The 25,090-nt window shown below is 44.5% G+C and overlaps 1 pseudogene; it reads right to left on the bottom strand.

Annotated features, from left to right (window-relative positions):
- Positions 1-3,396: 3,396 nt before the first annotated feature.
- The window catches only part of LOC139230236 (zinc finger protein 665-like), a 167,064-nt pseudogene continuing 145,370 nt past the window's right edge, over positions 3,397-25,090 (bottom strand).

Here is a 25,090-nt window from a genome sequence, read left to right as displayed (position 1 = left end):
GAAGGGTCGGACAGGAATTTTCCCAGATTTTTTCTCCCTAAATTGGCCTGGATTTTTATCTGGTTTTTGCCTCTCCCAGGAGATCACATGGCTCCGGTTGGGATGGAGTGTAAATGTTTTTAGTATAAAGGGTATTGCAGTGGTGTGGGGTGGACTGGTTGGGCTGGGTGCTATTTGTCTTTCCGTCATTGTTCATAGGTTTCTATGTAACATTTAGGCTGCTGACCAAGGGCCGTGCAGCTCTTTGTTGGCTGGCGCAGAAACGATAGGCCGAAATGGCCTCCTTTTGCACTGTAAATTTCTATGTTTCTATACTCCATCCCCTTGCAATAAAGGCCAATATTCCATTTGCCTTCCTGATTACTTGCTGGACCTGCATACTAACTTTTTGTGTTTCATGCACAAGGATTCCCAGGTCCCTCTGAACTGCAGCACTTAGCAATTTTTCTCCATTTAAATTATAATTTTCTTTTCTATTTTCCAAAGTGAATCAACTCTCACTTTCCCACATTATATTTCATCTGCCAAATATTTGCCCACTCACTTGACCTGTCTATATCCCTTTGCAGATTTTGTGTGTCCTCCTCACAATTTGCTTTCCCATCCATCTTTGTATCATCAGCAAACTTGGCTACATTACACTCGGTCCCTTCATCCAAGTCATTAATACAGATTTTAAATAGTTTGAGGACCCAGCACCGATCCCTGCGGCACCCCACTAGTCACTGTTTGCCAACCGGAAATGACCCATTGTTTTCTGTTAGTTAGCCAATCCTCTATCCATGCTAATATATTACTGCCAACCCCGTTGTAGTAGAACAAATTAATCAGGGGAAAAAATTAATTTAGTAAAATTAACAAGTAAGGCTGAAAAAAGGCATACATGTGTTCCTGGAAGAATTCTAACTGCTGAATGACTTATTGAACTCATAATCTTGGAACAGAATGTGTCTTGCTGTTACCAAAAGCTAGAACAAAGAAGAGGTTATAAAATCCAACTGATTGCGTTATTAGAACGAGTTGAGACTGAAGTCAAAGGAGACAGCACTGTATAAAACCAGATGGAAAAAAATACACGCCAAGGCTAGATCACATGGGGTGGTAAGAGATTACGTGTAATTAAGTCCGATTGAAAAATATATATCAATTGATTAAAAGCAGTGAGGCTAAGAGGTAACTTATCAGATAAACGGTGCACAGGGGAGGTGACAAAATTTGCTATCAATATAATTGTATTAACCAATCAAGGACATTCTTAAGGACATCTTGCTATTGAGGGAGTGCAGCGAAGGTTCACCAGACTGATTCCAGGGATGGCTGGACTGTAATATGAGGAGAGACTGGGCCTTTATTCACTGGAGTTTAGAAGAATGAGAGGGGACCTCATAGAAACGTATACGATTCTGATGGGACTGGACAGGTTAGATGTGGGAAGAATGTTCCTGATGTTGGGGAAGTCCAGAACCAGGGGATATAGTCTTAGGATAAGGGGTAGGCCATTTAGGTCTGAGATGAAGAGAAATTTCTTCACTCAGGGAGTTGTTAACATATGGAATTCCCTGCCGCAGAGAGTTGTTGATGCCAGTTCATTGGATATATTCAAGAGGGAGTTAGATATGGCCCTTACGGCTAAGGGGATCAAGGGGTATGGAGAGAAAGCAGGAAAGGGGTACTGAGGGAATGATCAGCCATGATCTTATTGAATGGCGTTGCAGGCTCGAAGGGCCAAATGGCCTACTCCTGCACCTATTTTCTATGTTTCTATGTCTATGTTTCTAATTATAAGTTGTTAGGCGAAAAGTTTGTGACGCGGCAGGGAAAAAACAAATCGAAAGCCTCCACATGGAATTTCATGATCTTGTATGTATTTTGACTGTATAAAAACAAATAATACAAGATTGTTCGGAGAGAATGGCTGGTTTGGGTCACTGAGTTATTGAATTCATGGAGAAGATGTTTCTCCCTCGATCGAGTACTTTATAATAAACAATTATTTTCTCCAAAACAGACTTGTGTTGAGTATCTTTGTAATACTCCACGACATGTTGACGCTGCAAGCAGGGTACAATGGTAAGCCGACAGACGAATGTTGCAGAGGCATCACGAGTGAGTATATTTAAACTACCACTCATAATCCAATGTACGCTGTTACAAAACGTGTCTATTGCCTGGGGTACCTGAATCTGTGAAGGGTCTGTTATGGTGTAAAAGACTTGGGGGAATTAGGAAGTCACAATAGACATGATCAAAAGGTATCAATGGGATTGTTGACTCTAGGTTCAAGTGGAACCGAGTAGAGGGACAATCAGTATCTTAGAATACAGATAAATTGATGGGGTATCGATGGGATTGCAGGCTCGAAGGTTAGGAGAAACCAATTAGAGGGACAATCAGTATCTAAGAATACCATTTAAATCGATAAAACAATCGGTGAGACTGTAGATGCTGGGTTTAAGTGAAACCAAGTAGGGGGACGGTTAATATCTGAGAATACAGTATAACCGATATGGGGATAGACATACCAAACTGAGTATGGCGTGTAAAGATATGCTGGACTGGGGGCAAGGTGACTCCATTAGTAGATATTTTTCAGACGACCATAAGAAACTGATAGTGACTATGTTGCGTGACGGAGGGGATCGCAAAGAAGACCCAACCAAACAAAAAGAATGTGAGAGAAACAAAAACACCAAAAAGCCACTAAGGCAGGATTGATAGTATAAAGCAATGGCCAGGCCACAATTGGAAGAATTGCGCAAATTAAGAGTAGAAGTAAGTAGTTTAAAAAAGACACACGGGCAATTTGGACCCCAGGACAATGAGGACACAAAAGTAAGCCGTGAGGTAAAGGACACATGGGACAAGGATATCCCCCCGCCGCCGTACGACCCAGTGTCCACCACGGCGCCCGATCAGTCCGACTGGCCCAACAGTGAGGAGGCTTCCATGGCTCCACTGACAGCGTCAGTGGGCGGGCGAGGCAATACCCAAATAGTTAAGTATAAAAGTTTTACTCCTATTAAAAAAAAAACAGGACATATTAAGATCTCTAGGTACCTTAAAACCCCGGAATAAAAATATAGAATTTTGGAAGTGTTTACAGGAGATGTACGACATACATGACATGCACGAGTGGGATGTGCACCAACTAGTAAGGGCGAAATGTCCACGGGATAAATGGAACCATCTACAAAATTATTTTACAACAGGAGTCTGCTTCCCAGGGATAACTGTCACCCGGGCCGTCAGACAAACGGCCTATGACCGGTTCCAGACGCTGTCCAGACTGCTTTGGGGGACAGCCAGCCCAACTGGGGATTAATTATGTTAGTAAAATAGCACAAAGGCGAGAATAGTAGCGATTATGGGGAACGATTGTGGACAGCATATCAGGAATCATCGGGACAGCCCAATCCGCAGCGATACAATATCCTCTTTTGCAGGATGTTTAAGGATGGGTTGACTGCCGAGCACCAGAAGAGCCTCAAAATGGGGGTCATAGCTGCCAATAATTATAATGACATAGTAAGGTGGGCGTGAGAGGTTGACCACGTAACTGAAACCGTGGGTAAACAGATTAAAACTGAAGTAGCAGCCGCAACAGGAACATCACAAATGGTCTGGAATGCTATAAATGTGGGAAGAAGGGACATAGAAAGTCCGAGTGTCGGTCAACCGCACCGCTGTGTCGGAATTGCCATAAAGCTGGACACACGAGAGAACGGTGCTGGACGAAGAGGGAAAGGGACCAGGAAAGGGAACCGGGAGGACCGGAGCGGACAACTGGACAAAAGAGCAGCTGCTTCAGGCCTTAAAACACCTGGCAGCAAAATGAAGTCCGGCGGCCCCCCCTGCAAGCAAGAGACGACCCGTGTATCCATGTGATGGCGGTGTTAGGGGGCCGGCAGTACGATATGTTAGTTGATATGGGGGACATCAGTCTCTATTACCGACCTCCCCCTACCCACCACATGACACACTATGTTGATGAGGGGAGTAGGAGGCTCAGTCACAGTAGCCAAATTAAGCAAAGTTATTTTGTTAGAAGTAGCTGGGATCCTACTACCGGCCCAATTTTATGTAATGCCCAACAACGAGGGCACAATATTAGGGATAGAGTTATTGGATCAACTAGGAGCATTAGTAGACCCCACGGAAAAGAAGATAGTATGGATAAAGGCAAATGGTCAGAAAACTAATATCTTCGGGGAGAAGAGTAATTTTGATGGGAATGCTAACATGGGAAGCGCGTAACTTCTTGAAAGGGACTGGGGGGGGGATACTGGACAAGTAGGGAGCTATCTGTGAAAGTGTAAAAGGAGTTTGGGCTACCTCAAAACAGGACTGCAGGCTGGTAAAATGCGAACCTGTGGTGATCCCAGGACCTGAATATACTTCCCACCGCCAATACCCAATAAAACCAAAAGTCATACAGGCTGTGAGACAGATGGGGGGGATTTCCCTGTTTGACCCATGTGAAAGCTGGACGGATCGTACCGGGTAACAATTGATTTATGCCGCCCTCAATAAGGTGACTCCCCATCTACATCCTATCGTGGCCAGCCCGGCCACAATATTTAACGGATTAAAACCAGAACTCAAGGTATTTACCATATTAGAGATAGCCAATGGATTCTGGTCCATACCCCTGGCAAAAAGGTAAATTCGCCTTCACAGTCAGTGACCATCAGTACACCTGGACACGGTTCCCACAATAGCCCGGCTATATTTCACCGGACTATGACTTGAGCCACAGAAAAGGTGGACGTAACCTCGTATAGGGGTACTATACTACAATACATAGATGACCGACTGATAGCATCCGAGGATGATAGGGGGCACACAGGAGCACTTATAGAGATCCTGGAAGTCCTGCAGGATGTAGGATTCAAAGTAAATCCCAAAAAGGCACAAATCGGACAAGCCGTGGTACAGTACCTGGGACACGAAATATCCCAAGGAATTGGGAACATGTCCAATGATAGGAAGGAGGCCATTAGGATCATGCCCTGACCTAAAACAGTCTGAGGGGTGCATAAAGTACTGGGGCTCTTTAACTATTGCAGGAATTTTGTACCTAACTTCACAGCAATCGCAGAATCAATACAGCGGCTAGTGAAAGAGGGAAGACCATCCTTTGAAACCATAGAGTGGGGCTCCGAACAAGAAGCGGCATCTGAAGGAAGCCCTAATGTCAGCTCCAGGGCTGGGACTCCTGAACATGGATCTCCCATTCCATATATATTGTGAGAACCAGGGAGGCTTCTATGGAGCCGTGATGACACAAATGCATGGGGATAGGATGAGACCTGCAGCTTACTACTTGACACAGCAATCACCAGTGGTTGCCGGCCTGTCCAGATGCATGGCCGCACTGGGTTGTGCCACATGAGCAGTCAAAGTTAACAAACCCGTCATCATGACAAGAGAAATAATACTGCACACAAAACACACACTGGTGGAAATGTTAAACACAGGGAAGCCCCGAGCCGTCACCAACATCCACCGGGAAGAATGGGAGGCAGTCCTATTACCACACGATGAGTCAGTGAAGATAGTTAGGGACACTGGGGAAAATCCCGCAGAAGGAATTTTGTCGGGGGGAGCCCACGAGTGTGACGCACTCGAATGGGAAGACTCTCTGGGGAATCTGAGTGAAGTAGCTCTCAAAGACACGGACCTTACATTCTACGTAGACGGGTCTCAACGGTATATAAATGGTCATCCCCGTGCGGGATGGGCAGTGGTGGATCAGAACCTACAGGTGGTGATGCAAGGAGCACTGGACGGAGGTCTCTCTGCTCAGGTAGCCAAATTAACCGCATTAACCGAAGCCCTGTTATTAGCTGAAGGAAAGACAGTGAACATATACACAGACAGTAGATATGCCTTTGGGGTGGTGCACAACTATATGGTCGCCTGGGGAAGATGAGGATTTGTCACCTCACGAAGCGAGGCCATCAAACATGACTGCCAGATAAAATGATTAGATAATTGGATGCTGCTAGTAAACCCGTTAAAGCAGCTGTAATCAAGGTAAAAGCCCACCAACGAGTGGCAGAGGAGGTTCAGCGGGGAAATGAAGCTGCTCACAATGCTGCCTGAGAGGCAGCTACGTCTGCTGAAGTAGAAATGGAACCAGTTTGCAGCTTTACTACAGAGGAAGACACAAATATAGTAGTTACATACAGATGTAAGTGATAGAGAAAAGAAAGAATGGAAAAGGAAGGGAGGAATACTAGGTACGGATTCAGTATGGAGGAAGGACGGAAAGGTGATTGCCCCGTCCTGTATAAGGAAAATGCTCATGGAACTGCATCACAGCATCAACCATGCCGGGCGCAGGGCCATGATAAATAGCACCTCCCGAGACTGGTGGTGGCCAAGTATGGGGCGCGACATTGCAAAGTATTGTCAGCAATGTATCACATGCACAAAGCACAACCCAGGAAGGGCTGTAAAAATAAAGATGGCCCACTAACCACGGCCCCGGGAGCCATGGAAAAACATACAGATAGATTTCACGGGGCCACTGCCAAATTCTCGAGGATGAAAATACTGTTTGGTAATCATAGATTTGTTTACTTGATGGGTGGAAGCCTTCGCAACTCAGACCTGCACAGCCATCACCAGTATAGCACGGATCCTAGCAGAGAAGGCAATTGCCCGCTGGAGGATACCCACCCAAATTGACTCGGATCAAGGAACTCATTTCACGGGTCAAGTAATGAAAGAAACTTGTAGAATATTCGGTATTAAGCAGAAGTTTTACATTGCATATCATCCTCAAAGTTCAGGGATGGTAGAAAGAATGAATTGGACCCTTAAAACCACCTTGAGCAAGGCAGTACAGGAAACCGGGCAGGCATGGTCTGAACTCCTGCCGACAATATTAATGAGGCTGCGTGCCACACCAAACAGAACCACGGGATTAACCCCATATGAACTAATGACCGCGCACACAATGAGGTTACCAGAAGGACTAGTGACAGGAGGAGCTGAATTGGGCCCCCTACGAGACAGAATCAGAAAGTATGTGAGGGAATTGAGTAAACAGCTGAAAGATATGCGACAGGAGGTCCAAGAAAGGCAGAAGGAGGAGGTGAAGGTGATGAAACAACTGTCTCAGCTATAATCCCCGAAGTAGGGGCAAAGGTAATGGCTAAGGAAGTGGCAGTTAAACCAGGATTGGCACCTAGGTGGAGCGGACCATATGAGGTATTAATTAGTAGAGATACATGCGCTTGCGTGACTATGAAAGGTAGGGGCCGGTGGAAACACTTGTCCCAGCTGAAAGAATACAAGGGTACAGTAGATGGCGGAACGTAGGGTAATCCCAGTAATACACTCCTTAAAATACACTTTAGAGTATAAGGAGTGGAAGGACGAACTGACAGATGGACTTTTCAGGGGATTAGGATTTATATTTGCAATATTATAGGTATTGGCCATCATAAAATGTATCTGGAAAAGGGCACAATCGGAGAAATGGTGCAAACAATCCAGTTTAAATCGAAATGATAAGAATTTAATCGAACCCTAGGACGCCAGGCTGTAATCTCTCAACAGGAAATGGATGTGGTTCGTTGCGAAGATCCTGATAGGCGCCTCAACCCTCACTAGCGTGGGAGAAGCTACCAGGACATTAACACGAGGACCAACTGACTGAGGGACAGCAAGGCATGTATTACACGGATTTGGGTGAAGTTGGGCGTGAGGTCGGAAAGCTAATGGTGACGGTTGAAACAACAATAGACTTAAAGTGCAGCGTTGGAATGCTGCACCTAGTATATAAAGGGCATGAAAGACCCGTGGAAATGGACCTATACAAAGTTGACAATTTGGACAAATGAGACCGCGATATGTCAGGTAGACTAGGGGTTGAAGAAACAACAAAAACAACGGACCCGGAAGGAAGGGGTGCATATAAAGTGTGCGCCACAGTTCACTGAATTCGCGGAAGTACCTCAGCAAGGTCAGGACGAGCAGAAGTTATGCCCGCCCTCCAAATGCACAAATGGGACCAGTGGTGAGTGGTGCTAGGAAGTTGTTCCCCAAGGTAGACCCACCGCCACAGCCCCACCAACTACCATAGCCCCTGTTACTACTGCTCCTCCCCCACCGGAACCCCTGGAATGTCCAGATATGACCAGGGCGGGCTCCAGGAGGGCTAGTGATGAAACATACGAAAGATAGAATCCACTTCGGGATGAGACAGTGGGTGATTACAGTATTTTTAAACCTGACGGATATAACTATCCCAAGTTTCTGACTATATAAGAATCTGACATTACGAGCCTTGGATGGGCCAGAGTCTAACACCATGAAATTTGTGGTGACTTGAAAGACGAGGAGAAAAAGGGGAATATTAGAAATGGCAGGCATGGGCTATGCAGCCGGGGTCGCAACAGTCAACACGGTAGACCTTCAGGCCATAGATGAACAAGTCAATACTTTAACCCGTATCTTAAAGGGGCTGTTAAAAAGAGGAGATGATAACAATCAGCTAGAGGCCCAATTAGGGGATGGGACCAAAAGAGCCATACTGCAAGTGGCCCACAATTTAAGAGACCATGCAAAGACCATTAACCTGTTGAACGACCGAACTGCTAAGGCAAGTGCGGGCCGGCGTATGTGCGGGGTATGGAGCATGGATGCTGTCCTCAGTGGAACACAATTTGGCATAGTTACAGAACGGGGAGGTCCCGGAATGGATAACTAACAGTGTTTTTAAAACTTGAACGCTGGATAAAAATTCAATTCAAGCCTGTCAGATTCAGAGGAATAGCCACGCTTGGGTCCCTGAGAATAGATGTGTCACTGGTCACCAGAATATTATAGGGTTCATAGCAAGTATTCCCCAGTATAGACTTATTGAAGAACAAAGTCTATACAGGTTACAAACATAGGGGAAGTAAGGAGCGAAACACGAGTAAGGTACCTTTGGCATTGTTGCCAAAATTAAATTAATTTAAGGGTTAAGTCATGGCAGGAGAGCCCAGACCCATGTCGTGCTCCTCCAGTGTCCCTGACGACTACATGTGCAGGAAGTGCATCCAGCTGCAGCTCCTGACAGACCGCATTGCAGCACTGGAGCTGCACATGGATTCACTCTGGAGCATACGCGATGCTGAGGATGTCGTGGATAGCACGTTTAGTGAGTTCGTCACGCCGCAGGTAAAGGTTACTCAGACAAATAATGAATGGGTGACCATCATACAGAGCAGTGGAAGGAAGATAGTGCAGGGGTCCCCTGCAGTCATCCCCCTCCAAAACAGATACACCACCTTGGGTGCTGTTGGGGGGGATGACTCATCAGGGAAGGGCAGCAGCAGCCAAGTTCATGGCACCATGGGTGGCTCTGCTGCACAGGAGGGTAGGAAAAAGAGTGGGAGACCTATAGTGGTTGGGAATTCTGTTGTAAGGGGAATAGAAAGACGTTTCTGCGGCCGCAATCGAGACTCCAGGATGGTATGTTGCCTCCCTGGTGCAAGGGTCAAGGATGTCTTGGAGCGGCTGCAGGACATTTTGAAAGGGGGGGGGGGTGAACAGCCAGTTGTCGTGGTGCATATAGGTACCAACGATATAGGTAAAAAAAGGGATGAGGACCTACAAGCTGAATTTAGGGAGCTAGGAGTTAATTAAAAAGCAGGACCTCAAAGGTAGTAATCTCAGGATCGCTACCAGTGCCACGTGCTAGTCAGAGTAGAAATAGCAGGATAGCTAAATGAATACATGGCTTGAGGAGTGGTGCAGGAGGGAGGGATTCAAATTCTGGGACATTGGAACCGGTTCTGGGGGAGGTGGGACGAGTACAAACCTGATGGTCTGCACCTGGGCAGGACTGGAACCAATGTCCTAGGGGGAGTGTTTTCTAGTGCTGTTGGGAGGGGTTAAACTAATATGGCAGGGGTATGGGAACCTATGCAGGGAGAGAGAGGGTAGTAAAATGGGGGCAAAAGAAAAAGATAGAAAGAAGAAAAGTAAAAGTGGAGGGCTGAGAAACCCAAGGCAAAAATCAAAAAGGGCCACATTACAGCAAAATTTTAAAGGGACAAAGTTTGCTAAAAAGACAAGCCTGAAGACTCTATACCTCAATACAAGGAGTATTCATAATAAAGTGGTGGAATTAACTGCGTAGGCAGCTATTAACGAATATGATATAATTGGGATTACGGAGACATGGCTCCAGGGTGACCAAGGCTGGGAGCTCAACATCCAGGGGTATTCAACATTCAGGAAGGGTAGCCAGAAAGGAAAAGGAGGTAGGGCAGCATTGCTGGTTAAAGAGGAAATTAACGCAATAATAAGGAAGGACATTAGCTTGGATGATGTGGAATCTGTATGGGTAGAGCTGTGGAATACCAAAGGGCAGAAAACGCTAGTGGGAGTTGTGTACAGACCACCAAACAGTAGTAGTGAGGTTGGGGACAGCATCAAACAAGAAATTGGGGATGTGTGCAATAAAGGTACAGCAGTTATCATGGGCGACTTTAATCTACATATAGATTGGGCTAACCAAACTGGTAGTAATATGGTGGAGGAGGATTTCCTGGTGTGTAAGGGATGGTTTTCTAGACCAATATGTCGAGGAACCAACTGGAGGGCTGGCCATCCTAGGCTGGGTGATGTGGAATTAGAAAGGACTAATTAGCAATCCTTTTATGTGAGGCCCCTTGGGGAAAAGTGACCATAATATGGTAGAATTCTTCATTAAGATGGAGAGTGACACAATTAATTCAGAGACTCGGGTCCTGAACTTAAGGAAAGGTAACTTCAATGGTATGAGACGTGAATTGGCTAGAATAGACTGGGAAATGATAGTTAAAGGGTTGACGGTGGATAGGCAATGCTAAACATTTAAAGATCACATTGATGAACTTTAACAATTGTACATCCCTGTTTGGAGTAAAAATAAAATGGGAAGATGGCTCAACCGTGGCTCACAAGAGAAATTAGGGGATAGTGTTAAATCCAAGGAAGAGGCATATAAATTGGCCAGAAAAAGCAGCAAACCTGAGGACTGGAAGAAATTTAGAATTCAGCAGAGGAGGACAAAGGGTTTAATTAGGAGGAGGGAAATAGAGTATGAGAGGAAGCTTGATGGGAACATAAAAACTGACTGCAAAGGTTCTATAGATATATGAGGAAAAAAAGATTAGTGAAGACAAACGTAGTTCCCTTGCAGTCAGAATCAGGTGAATTTATAATGGGGAACAAAGAAATGGCAGACCAATTGAACAAATACTTTGGTTCTGTCTTCACGAAGGAAGACACAAATAACCTTCCGGAAATACTAGGGGACCGAGTGTCGAGCAAGAAGGAGGAACTGAAAGAAATCCTTATTAGTCAGGAAATTGTGTCTGGGAAATTGATGGGATTGAAGGCTGATAAATTCCCAGGGCCTGATAGTCTGCATCCCAGAGTACTTAAGGAAGTGGCTCTAGAAATAGTGGATGCATTGGTCATCATTTGTGAACAGTCTATCGACTCTGGGTCAGTTCCTATGGACTGGAGGGTAGCAAATGTAACACCACTTTTTAAAAAAGGAGGGAGAGAGAATACGGGTAATTATAGACCGACTAACCTGACATCAGTAATGGGGAAAATGTTGCAATCAATTATTAAAGCGAAATAGCAGCGCATTTGGAAAGCAGTGACAGGATCGGTCCAAGTCAGCATGGATTTATGAAAGGGAAATCATCCTTGACAAATCTTCCAGAATGCTTTGAGGATGCAACTAGTAGAGTGGACAAGGGGGAACCAGTGGATGTGGTGTATTTGGATTTTCAAAAGGCTTTGACAAGGTCCCAAACAAGGGATTAATATGCAAAATTAAAGCACATGGTATTGGGGGTAATGTTTTGAAGTGGATCGAGAACTGTTTGGCAGACAGGTAGCAGAGAGTCGAGATAAACGGGTCCTTTTCAGAATGGCAGGCAGTGACGAGAGGGGTGCCGCAGAGCTCAGTGCTGGGACCCCAGCTATTTACAATATACATCAATAATTTAGATGAAGGAATTGAGTGTAATATCGCCAAGATTGCAGATGACACTAAGCTGGGTAGCGGTGTGAGCTTCGAGGCAGATGCTAAGAGGCTGCAGAGTGACTTGGACAGGTTAGGTGAGTGGGCAAATGCATGGCAGATGCAGTATAATGTGGATAAATGTGAGGTTATCCACTTTGGTCGCAAAAACATAAAGGCAGAACATTATCTGAATGGCGGCAGATTAGGAAAAGGGGAGATGCAACGAGACATGGCTGTCATGGTGCATGCAGGTACAGCAGGTGGTGAAGAAGGCAAATGGCATGTTGGCCTTCATAGCTAGGGGATTTGAGTATAGGAGCAGGGAAGTGTTAGCGCAGTTGTACAGGGCCTTGGTGAGGCCTCACCTGGAATATTGTGTTCAGTTTTGGTCTCCTAATCTGAGAAAGGGCATTCTCGTTATTGAGGGAGTGTAGCGAAGGTTCACCAGACTGATTCCCGGGATAGCAGGACTGACATATGAGGGGAGAGTGGATCGATTGGGCCTGTATTCACTGGAATTTAGAAGAATGAGAGGGGATCTCATAGAAAAATATAAAATTCTGACGGGACTGGACAGGTTAGATGCAGGAAGAATGTTCCTGATGTTGGGGAGGCCCAGAACCAGCAGTCACAGTCTAAGGATAAGGGGTAAGCCATATAGGACCGAGATGAGGAGAAACTTCTTCACTCAGAGAGTTGTTAACCTGTGGAATTCTCTACCGCTGAGAGTTGTTGATGCCTGTTCGATAGATATATTCAAGAGGGATTTAGATATGGCCCTTATGGCTAAAGGTATCAAGGGGTATGTAGAGAAAGCAGGAAAGGGGTACTGAGGTGAATGATCAGCCATGATCTTATTGAATGGTGGTGCAGGCTCGAAGGGCCCAATGGCTTACTCCTGCACCTATTTTCTATGTCTCTATGTTTCTAAGGTACCACAAGCTGCGTCAGTGTGTTATTGAAATGGAAATAAGACCAAGTGTATGTCCATAACCAATTGTTCTAAGAATAACCAAGTTATATTATGCCGAGAGTTGTTTCAGGAGGGCGAGGATGACTGTGGATATGGCCAAGCGAAGGGATGCATCCTAAGCATCACACCATGGGCATAGGACTATGAAACCATAGCGGCCTCACAAGGAGACGGGTGGTGGTGCGTCAGCAGTACAACTGCTAACATGACTGTGGGAGGGGTTTTAACATGCCCATCAGATGCCCTAACGACTGTTTGAAGCCCAGACACGAGATTAACGTAGAAGGATATACAATATACTCGGTGCTAAAAGAAGAGACCATCGATGGAACGGTGGTTGATATGATAAAAGCGGGCTATTAAGGTTCTGAACCACAAGGAGAACCGATCCCTAAGTTGAGTGAAAAGCCAACGGCTTTGGAAAAGAGTGTGTTTGAAAAACAAAGAAAATACATCATTTTGAAAAAACAAATCAAAGAACTACAAAAGGACACTGATAAAAATCTGGTTGAACTGTCATGGAATGTTTGGTTTTACAATCTCGGACTGAATTTGAATATATACCCTTGGATCAGAATTATATCCCATGTGTTGGTCATAGTGCAGCTGGTAGTGGTACTGATACTCCTGGCAGAATGTGCAGGCAGATACAAGAGATGCAGGAAAAAAATCTTGACTAGGGCCACTAACCAAGAACACAGAAAGCCTTTAGTAGGGACATATAAGGGGGAGCAAACACAGCAATGGCACAAGTACCTGATATGAGTCAGGAGTGTCCCAATCCTATCGCCTGATCAATGAAACCAGGGCGGGAGACACACGAATCAAGATAAGGGAAAGGAAAATGATTGTTCATGATTGTATTTGGGATAACCACCTGATCAAATGGGGGATTGTAGTAGAACAAATTAGTCAGGGGAAAAAAATAATTTAGTAAAGTTAACAAGTAAGTCTGAAAAAAAGGCATACATGTGTTCCTGGTAGAATAGCTGAATTCTAACTGCTGAATGACTTATTGAACTCATAATCTTGGAACAGAATGTGCCTTGCTGTTATAAAAAGCTACAACAAAGAAGAGGTTATAAAATCCAGCTGAATGCGTCATTAGAACAAATTGAGACTGAAGTCAAAGGAGATAACCCAGTACAAAACCAGGTAGTTGGAAAAAAAATACACGCCAAGCCTAAGTCACATGGGGGGGTAAGAGATTATGCGGAACAAAGACCGATTGAAAAAATAGATAGCAATTGATTAAAAGCAGTGAGGCTAAGAGTTAACTTATCAGATAAACGGTGCACAGGGGAGCTGACAAAATTTGCCGTCACTATAATTTAATTCTAAGTTGTTAGGTGAAAAGTGTGTGCCGCAGCAGGGAAACAACAAATGGAAAGCCTCCACACGGAACTTCATGATTTTTTAATGTATTTTGACTGTTCGGAGAGAACGGCTGGTTTGAGTCACTGAGTTAATTGAACTCATGTAGAAGCTGTTTCTCCCTCGATCAATTATTTTCTCCAAAACAGATTTGTGTTGTGTATCTTTGTAATACTCAACGACACCGTGAACTTTTATCTTCTGGAGTAACCTTTTATGTGGTACCTTATAAAACGCTTTCTGGAAATCCAAATGCAGCACATCCACTGGTTCCCCCTTATCCACCCTGCTCATTATATCCTCAAAGAACTCCAGCAACTTTGTCAAACTTGATTTCCCTTTCATAAAAGGAGCTTGATTGAATTATGCTTTTCCAAATGTCCCGCTACTGCTTCCTTAATAATAGAAACACAGAAACATAGAAAATAGGTGCAGGAGTAGGCCATTCGACCCTTCGAGCCTGCACCACATTCAATAAGGTCATGGCTGATCATTCCCTCAGTACCCCTTTCCTGCTTTCTCTCCATACCCCTTGATCCCCTTAACCATAAGGGCCATATCTAACTCCCTCTTGAATATATCCAGTGAACTGGCATCAACAACTCTCTGTGGCAGGGAATTACACAGGTTAACAACTCTCTGAGTGAAGATGTTTCTCCTCATCTCAGTCCTGAATGGCCTACCTCTTATCCTAAGACTGTGTCCCCTGGTTCTGGACTTCCTCAACAATGGGAACATTCTTCCCGCATCTAACTTGTCCACTCCCATCAGAATCTTATATGTTTCTATGAGATCCCCTCTCATCCTTCTAAACTCCAGTGTATAAAGGCCCTAGTTGATTCAGCCTCTCCTCATATGTTCATCCAGCTATCCCGGGAATCAGTCTGGTGAACCTTTGCTGCACTCCCTCAATAGCAAGAACCTCCTTCCTCAGATTAGGAGACCAAAACTGAACACAATATTCCAGGTGAGGCCTCACCAAGGCGCTGTACAACTGCATTAAGACCTCCCTGCTCCTATACTCAAATCCCCTAGCTATGAAGGCCAACTTACCATTTGCCTTCTCTACCGCCTGCTGTACCTGCATGCCAACTTTCAATGACTGATGAACCATGACACCCAGGTCTCGTTGCACCTCCCGTTTTCCTAATCTGACGCCATTCAGATAATATTCTGCACTGTGTTTTTGCCCCCAAAGTGGATAACCTTACATTTATCAACATTATACTTCATCTGCCATGCATTTTCCAACTCGCCTAACCTGTCCAAGTGAATCTGCAGCCTCTTAGCGTCCTCCTCACAGCTCACACCACCACCCAGTTTAGTGTCATCTGCAAACTTGGAGATATTACACTCAATTCCTTCATCAAAATCATTAATGTACATTGTAAATAGCTGGGGTCCCAGCACTGAGCCCTGCGGCACTCCACTAATCACTTTCTGCCATTCTGAAAAGGACCCGTTTATCCCCACTCTGTGCTTCCTGCCTACCAACCAGTTCTCTATCCACATCAGTACATTACCCCCAATACCATGTGTTTTGATTTTGCACATCAATCTCTTGTGTGAGACATTATCAAAAGCCTTTTGAAAGTCCAAATACACCACATCCACTGGTTCTCCCTTGTCCACTCTACTAGTTACATCCTCAAAAAATTCCACAAGATTTGTCAAGCAAGATTCCCCTTTCATAAATCCATGCTGACTTGGACCGATCCTGTCACTGCTTTCCAGATGCGCCGCTATTTCATCCTTAATAATTGATTCCAACATTTTCCCCACTACTGATGTCAGGCTAACCGGTCTATAATTACCCATTTGCTCTCTCCCTCCCTTTTTAAAAAGTGGTGTTACATTAGCTACCCTCCAGTCCATATGAACTGATCCAGAGCCGATAGACTGTTGGAAAATGATCACCAATGCATCCACTATTTGTAGGGCCACTTCCTTAAGTACTCTGGGATGCAGACTATCAGACCCTATCTGCCTTCAATCCCATCAACTTCCCGAACATAATTTCCCGCCTAATAAGTATATCCTTCATTTCCTACTTCTCACTAGACCCTCGGTCCCCTACTACTTCCAGAATGTTATTTGTGTCTTCCTTCATTAAGGCAGAACCAAAGTACTTGTTCAATTGGTCTGCCATTTCTTTGTTCCCCATTATAAATTCACCTGAATCCAACTGCAAGGGACCTATATTTGTCTTTACTAATCTTTTTCTCTTCACATATCTATAAAAGCCTTTGCAGTCAGTTTTTATGTTCCTGGTAAGCTTCCTCTCGTACTCTATTTTCCCCCTCTTAATTAATCCCTTTGTTCTCCTCTGTTGAATTCTAAATTTCTCCCAGTCCTCAGGTTTGCTGTTTTTTCTGGCCAATTTATATGCCTCTTCCTTGGATTTAACACAATCCTTAATTTCCCTTGTTAGCCACGGTTGAGCCACCTTCCCCATTTTATTTTTACACCAGACAGGGAGGTACAATTGTTGAAGTTCATCAATGTGATCTTTAAATGTTTCCCATTGCCTATCCACCATCAACTCTTTAAGTAGCATTTGCCAGTCAATTCTGGCCAATTCACACCTCATACCATCGAAGTTACCTTTCCTTAATTTCAGGACCCTAGTTTCTGAATTAACTGTGTCACTCTCCATCTTAATAAAGAATTCTACCATATTATGGTCACTCTTCCCCAAGGGGCCTTGCAGAACAAGATTGCTAATTACTCCTTTCTCATTACACATCACCCAGTTTAGGATGGCCAGCTCTCTAGTTGGTTCCTCGTCATATTGGTGTAGAAAACCATCCCTAATACACTCCAGGAAATCCTCCTCCACTGCATTGCTACCAGTTTGGTTAGCAAAATCAATATGTAGATTAAAGTCACCCATGATAACTGCTGTACCTTTATTGCACGCATCCTTATTTCTTGTTTGATGCTGTCCCCAATCCCACTGCTACTGTTTGGTGGTCTGTACACAACTCCCACTAGTGGACTCCAGCATTTTCCCAAGACAGATGTTAGGCTAACTGGTCTATAGTTTCTTGTCTGCCTCCATTTTTAAATAGGTGCATTACATTTGCGATTTTGCAATCTGCTGGGACCACCCCAGAAACCAGGGAATTTTGGTAGATTACAACCAATGCATCCACTATCTCTACAGCCACCTCTCTCAAAATCCTAGGATGTAAGCCTAGGTCCAGGGGTCTTGTCTGCCTTTAGTCCTATTATTTTACAGAGTAGTACTTCATTAGTGATGGTGATTTAATTAAATTCCTCCATCCCTATAGCACCTTGATTATTCACTATTGGGATGTTTTTAGTGTCTTCTACGGTGAAGAACGATACAAAACGTTTGTTCAACGTCTCTGTTATTTCCCTGTTCCCCATTATTAATTCCCCAGTCTCATCTTCTAGGGGACCAACATTTAATTTAGCCACTCTTTTCCTTTTTATGTATTTATAGAAACTCTTACTGTCTGTTTTTATATTTCATGCCTGTTTACTTTCATAATCTATCTTCCCTCTCTTTATTATTTTTTTAGCTGTTCTTTGCTGACTTTTAAAATGTTCCCAATCCTCAGGCCTTCCACTAGTCTTAGCCACATTGTATGCCCTTGTTTTCAATTTGCTACCATCCCTTATTTCCTTAGTTTGCGACGGTTAGTTATCCCTTCTCTTACAGTCTTTCCTTCTCATTCAGTCTTTCCTTCTCATTAGGATATATTTTTGTTCCAAGTTCCACTTTAGCCAAACCTGCCCTCATAGCTTTGTCGCCTCCTTTATTTAAGCTTAGGACACTGGTCTGAGAACCATCTTTCTCACCCTCTAACTGAATTTGAAATTCAACCATGTTATAGTCACTCATTCCTTGAGGATCCTTTACTTCGAGATCATTTCTTAATCCTGTCTCATTACACAATACCAGGTCTAAGATAGTTTGGTTCCACAACGTACGGTTCAAGGAAACTGTCCCGGATACACTCTATGAGCTCTTCCTCAAGGCTACCCTGGCCAATTTGCTTTGTCTAATCAATATGAAGGTTAAATCGCCCATGATTATAGCCGTTCCTTTATTATAAGCCTTCATTATTTTTTGATTTATATTCCGTCCAACAGTGTAGCTAATGTTAGGGGGCCTATAAACCACGCCCACCAGATTTTTTTCCCCTTATTATTCCTTATCTCCAACCAAACTGATTCAACATCGTGATCTTCTGAACCAATATTGTTTCTCACTAACGCACTGATCTCATCCCTTATTAACAGTGCTACCCCACCTCCTTTTCCTTTCTGGCTATCCTTCCAAATTGTCAAATACCCCTAAATATTTAGTTCCCACTCCTAGTCACCTTGCTACCACATTACTGTAATGGCTATAAGATCATACCAATTATTATCAAATTTGTGATGTCAACTCATCTATTTTGTTACGAATGTTATGTGCATTCAGATAAAGAGCTCTTAAATGTTATTTTTAACCATGTTTTTCTGCTTTGACCCCACTTTCTGATTCACCTTTATGCTTATACATTCTGTCCCTACCTGGCATGCATAGATTTTCATTTTCCCAGTGTGAATGTTTAAAATGTATAGAGACATTGAAGTTGAGAACGTGGGAATTGTATAGGGACAGTATAAGCTAACAAAGAATTCATGGAGGAATAGCCATGACATCTCGGACTCGAGACTGCGAAATGTTACAACACTAACACATATTGAAACAAAACCCACAGCTTGCAGAAAAACCTCAAGGTCTTATTAAATCATGTTATTAACCTGAAACATTAACCGAAGGTCTTTGTTTAAAATCAGACCATAATTAGGTCGGCTTATGAGTGGACAAAGGGAAAGAGGGACCAAAAGAGATAGGTTGAACTAGGATGTCACTCTAGCCCTATCTTGTTATCTTTTGCCGAGAATGTATAACTGTTATCGCTTTACGATGTAACTTCACCTATCCGTAGGGAGTGTGTACGCTCTATCGAGAGGGTATATCTTCTGTCTGATAGGTCTTGCCGGCCGGTAAAATAAAGACTGCTTTGTTCAAAGCACAAGAGGCATTCGACTCAGTAATTTTACTGAACCAGATTGAGAGAAAAGAATCTACATTTACATTTGGTGTCAGAAGTGGGATCTCAACGGACGACTGCCGAAAACTTGCGAATTAAGAGCCAGACTAGCCTTGGACGAGACGAGGGGAAAGTGGCCACTGGAGTGAGTATGATTTCAATACTGCTCCAGTTTCCCCCGGTTTCAAAAGTCTGAGGAAAGTTTAGCCACTCGCTGGTTCTCAGGTAGTGTCTGAACGAGATCCAGGACAATCTGGTGAATACCTTTCAAACTTAGAATAGGGATAGAGATAGGGAAATTGCGCGATGACGCAAACCAAGCGGTGACTTGGAAAGATAGGTTATAGTTAGAGCTAGATAGGGATAGATGATCAATCATGGATCCAAAAATTAATAGGAAAGAAAAGAGACTTTTGTGAATGTCTGTTTAAATGAGAAATGCTTCTGTGATTTTTACTGTAAAAAAAAAGCCGGGGAGTTGTGGTTTGTTTTATCTCAAACAGAATGAAAGTTTGTTTTAACCCTTCGTAGTGTTGTCCTGTCTGTGGGAAGTTTAAGAGTGTGAACCTTATTGAATTACGTATATTCGGATGATAAGTTACGGAGCCAGGAAATGCACAAAGGATAGGTTTGTTGAAAAAAAAAAGAAAAAATTACATGGTCCCGGTGGTTAAAAACAAAAAGGATTTAACATGCTCACAAACTTGTTGAAAGAAAACATTCAGAGAAGGCACAGCAAAACAACTGAGAGGGATTCAAAAGGATTCAAAAAAAATATTATATTAAATAACACGACCTTGAGGCTGGAACAATTGAGATAACGAAAAGCAGTCCACAGCCTACGTGCGAGACTTCTCTCTAGTTATGAAAAAGACAAAAAAAAGTAACGTACTAAATAGGTGCTGAAAAAAAAATGTTCTGAGATTTTAAATTATGAGAAAAATTCCACTACAGTCTAAAAGAAATAAATCACTCCTGTCCAGTTGGCAGAAAAACTCCATTAAATTAGGGCTTTCATTGACTGATTGAATTTAAACTGCGCAGTGACGCGAAAGGATTGGGAAATTTGGAGACTAAAAGAAATTAAATAAGGCTCATAAGAAAACAAATTTAGAAAATTAGGCTCACAGGGAATAAAATAAGGCTTATGGGGAATTAAATAGAGGATAGGTGTTCAATTTAGGTACGACGTCGACCTTGTATATCACTTGACCCGTCTAGGCACTGATTGAATTTAAATCCCGCAGCAATTCGGAAGGTAGAACCGACGCGAACGCACAACGATGTGAGACGGGCAGCGACGCGAACGTGCGGCCGAGTGGAGGAAGGCAGACGCAGACGCACGGCAATGTAAACGCGTGGTGATGCGAGACGTGTGGCGGCGCGCGCGCGCGAGTAAACGTGGGTCGATGCGAACGCGCAGCAACGCAAACCTCGAAAGTCAGTGCTGATTTCTGTAAGTCGCTTTGTGTTGAGTTTGTCAAGCATGTTTCGGTGGAATCGCATGGAGACGCGAGCCGCGGGGCGACGCGGCTGTGTGTTGAGTTTATCAAGCGTGTTTCGGTGGAATCGCGTGGAGACGCGAGCCGCGGGGTGACGCGGCTGTGTGTTGAGTTTGTCAAGCGTGTTTCGGTGGAATCGCATGGAGACGCGAGCCGCGGGGCGACGCGGCTGTGTGTTGAGTTTGTCAAGCGTGTTTTGGTGGAATCGCGTGGAGACGCGAGCCGCGGGGCGACGCGGCTGTGTGTTGAGTTTGTCAAGCGTGTTTCGGTGGAATCGCGTGGAGACGCGAGCCGCGGGGCGACGCGGCTGTGTGTTGAGTTTGTCAAGCGTGTTTCCGTGGAATTGCGTGGAGACGCGATCCGCGGGGCGACGCGGCTGTGTGTTGAGTTTGTCAAGCGTGTTTCGGTGGAATCGCGTGGAGACGCGAGCCGCGGGGCGACGCGGCTGTGTTTTGAGTTTGTCAAGCGTGTTTCGGTGGAATCGCGTGGAGACGTGAGCCGTGGGGCGACGCGGCTGTGTGTTAGATTAGTAAGTCTGTTTTTAAGTAAAGTCTGTTTTTCAGTAGTCTGTTTTTCAGTAAAGTCTGTTCGTTTTAAGTTTGTTTAAATCGCACGACTAAATGAACGCGTAACGACACGGTAATGTGTAATCAGTTGGATAAAACAACGGATGCGGATAGTCCGCTACAAAAGTTATGTGAAGATTTCCCTGAAAGAGCTGAGGAATTTAGAAAATTATCAGGAGCCCTGAATAAATTATTGGGAGATGATCAATGGCCTCTAGGTGGCACTAGAAGCGTAGAGGTAGTAAAAAAAAAAGCACAGGCATTGTCAAAAAAAAAAATAAAAGATGCATCACTTCTGTCAAGTTGGCAAATAAATGCTATTAAATTAGGACTTTCATTGACAGAGGGAACACATGTTAAAACTGTAGACGTCTTAAAAAAAAAAGAATGTGCGCACGAGAAACTTGCGAAGAGATCCTCTGGGACCTCTGAGAAAGGTATTGACCAACTACGTAGTAAAATGGCTGGCTTTGTGTTAACTGAGGCTGATGATGAAATTGATGAGTGGTCACTGACTCAGTGCCCAACGGCGCCTCCTGCACACCCTGACCCTTGCTCCAGTCCTCTTCCCAGCACCCTCCGCCTTACACTCCGGCGAGAGGAGTTAAAAATAACCCCATACCACCAAAGCAACAAACCCAAACTGACTCCTCATCCTCTGATAGCGATTCGGATCCCCAGTTCAAAAGCAATATAGCTGAAAGGACCAGATCTCACACTCGAAAGGGCAGAACTATATCTCGACATCACAGACAGTCCCGTAAATCTTCTAGTCAATCTACCAGTCCAAGTTGTGAAAGATATAGCAAACACCCCCGCCGATCGAGACGCAGAACTGTCCAGCAGTCAGACAGCTCCGAAACATCCTCCGACCTAGAAATGATTTCCAAGATCCCAAAGTCCCGACACCAATTCTCTGTCAGACCAATGCCAAACCCTGATGCACAACAAGCTGCAGACCACCCCACTATAGATGTTGATGTGATCTTCGAACAACTATTTGATTGCTCACGCTATCCGGACAAATGGAAAGGGCAGTTAGATATTATTGGCAGGAAAAGAAAGGGGAGGGGGGAGGTGCTCCCCCAACCCGGGTCAAGACTGAATACGTGACTAGAAAGGAAGAGCCATCTCGGGAGGAAGGATCAATAGAACCGCAGTGTTGCATACAGGATTGGATGGATAAGCAAGGATACGGTTATACTAAACAACCAAACGGCCCGAGCCCTGCTAATAAACCTCCCTATTGTCCCCAGCATGGTATGGGAAGAGGCCGGGACTGGGTAAGAGGAATTGACTGTTTTAATTGTGGGCAGGAAGGACATTGGAATAACAATTGCCCCTACCGTCAGCATGGAAAAGGAAGAGGAGGAAGAGGAGGGGGGCAAGGGGGGAGAGGACGGGGATCTTACACTAACTTCTCCCAGAACAACCCCTTTGGTCAATTGTCCCCCGATTGACTAAGCAGCTTGATTGTGCAGGGATCCTCCCCAGACGACGAACTCATTCTGAATGAGTAACAACCCTTTTTGATAGATACGGGAGCCTTCATGTCTTCTGTACAATCAAAGCTTAAACTCCCTGCCTCTACTGAAACACAGGAACTTTCAGGATTCCTGGGACAAATCTCGACATTCCCAGTGTCAGAACCGGTTAAAATGGGTTACCAGCAAGAATCGGTGGAACATCGAGTTGTTATCACAACCAATCTGGACTGTAACTTGATGGCTAGAGACCTCCTCTGCAAATTCCAGTTGCATTTGGAGTGTGGAGATGATGGGATTATTGTAAAACTGGAAACCCTTAAGCGGCAGTATTATACCACTAGAACCCCTCAGTGGTGGTCTCTGGACCTGCCGCAGGCACCCTATCACGTGACCCTAGCATATGATCCCAGTGGAAAGAATCAGGACCTGCAGAACTTTTATCAGGATCACGAAGGGGAAGTGAAGGGAATTCTATTAAGGGCTAGAGTGACTGGACTGGAAAGAGAGGCAGATTTTGTGGAAGTGGATAAGAATCTGTGGAAACAGCCCCTAACAATGGCACCGCATATTGCTCGTGAAGTATTAGCCCCTCACCATGCTAAAGATTTGGGAGTTATGGTACGCAAGGCCATAGATGAGGCTGACCCTACCAGCCGGGATGTGCAAATCGTAAAACATGGCCGAACAGTCCAATTTCATGGGGACCCCGAGAAGGTCTTAACGACTCTACAGCATCATACTGGCTCGGACATACCTGACTATGTGGATCCTCATGTGTGGGCAGAGGACCCCTCCCAAGTGGGTTATACTCCCATTGATCCGATTGAGATCCCAGCGCAGGGCAATGTGGACTGGCCCTCTTTCCGACAGAACCCACTGAAATCACAGGCAATCCTAAACTGACCTTTCGGCACTGTACTGCAATTAATCCGGCCTGTTTTCTTACTGAGCCACCCCAAGATGAGGAAGAACCCAGTCATGATTGCTTATCTTTAATTTAAGAGGCCACATCAGTCATGGAAGATTTGGTTGATGTACCAATGGAAGATCCAGACTGTATTCTTACTGAGCCACCCCAAGATGAGGAAGAACCCAGTCATGATTGTTTATGTATGTTGACGGAAGTACTTCTATTAATCCAGAAGATACACGAATCTCAGGATACGCCATAGTAAACCAGGAGAATCAGGTCTTGGAATCTCCCGCTTTTGAAACCGCCTATTCTGCTCAACAAGCTGAACTATTCGCCCTCACCCGAGCCTGTATCTTGGCCAAAGATCTCAAAGTCAATATCTATACCGACTCTAGGTATGTCTTTGGGGTGGCCCATGATTACGGACAATTATGGAAAAATAGGGGATTCCTAACCTCACAGGGGAATGAGATATCTCATAAACAGCTAGTATCTGATTTGTTGCAAGCCCTCATGTTCCCCAAACGCATTGCCATTGTCAAATGTACCGCCCACACTACCGGAAATTCTCTGGTTGATATAGGGAATCGTTGTCCTGACCAAGAAGCCAAACAGGCCTCTCGTGACCAACAGATGGTAGTGCCCAAAATGATGAGTCAGACTAAAAATCCTGCGAAGGATAAGTTAACCTCGGAAAAACCAATGCCAACCATCCAAGATGTTATAAAAGCACAGGAGGACGCTCCTGAAAAAGATAAACTGCTGTGGAAATATGCATGTACTTATGACAATGTTTCTAAACTCTGGACCACTCCCGCGGAATAGACTTGCATGTCTGACAAGTTGGCTCTATGGGTTATTGAATGTATGCATTTTGCTACTCATTGTGGAGCAAGGACCACGAGTGACACACTTTTGGCTACTTGGTGGCACCCTAGACTCCAGGCGCTCACCCAGAACATCAGTAGTCGTTGCATGGTTGGCCAGCAACATAATCCAGGGAAGGGAGTCCCCTGTGATTGGGGTAAAACGCCCCTACCCGAAGGTGCCTTTGAGACATTTCAGTTGGACTACATTGAGTTGCAAAAAGTTCAGTGTTACAAATATGTGTTAGTAATAGTAGATGTGTTAGCAGATGGATTGAAGCCTACCCTAACCTGGACAATAAGGCT

This window comes from Pristiophorus japonicus, chromosome 19, assembly GCF_044704955.1.
Source record: "Pristiophorus japonicus isolate sPriJap1 chromosome 19, sPriJap1.hap1, whole genome shotgun sequence".
NCBI lineage: Eukaryota > Metazoa > Chordata > Chondrichthyes > Pristiophoridae > Pristiophorus > Pristiophorus japonicus.
This window is presented reverse-complemented; position numbering and strand designations above follow the sequence as displayed.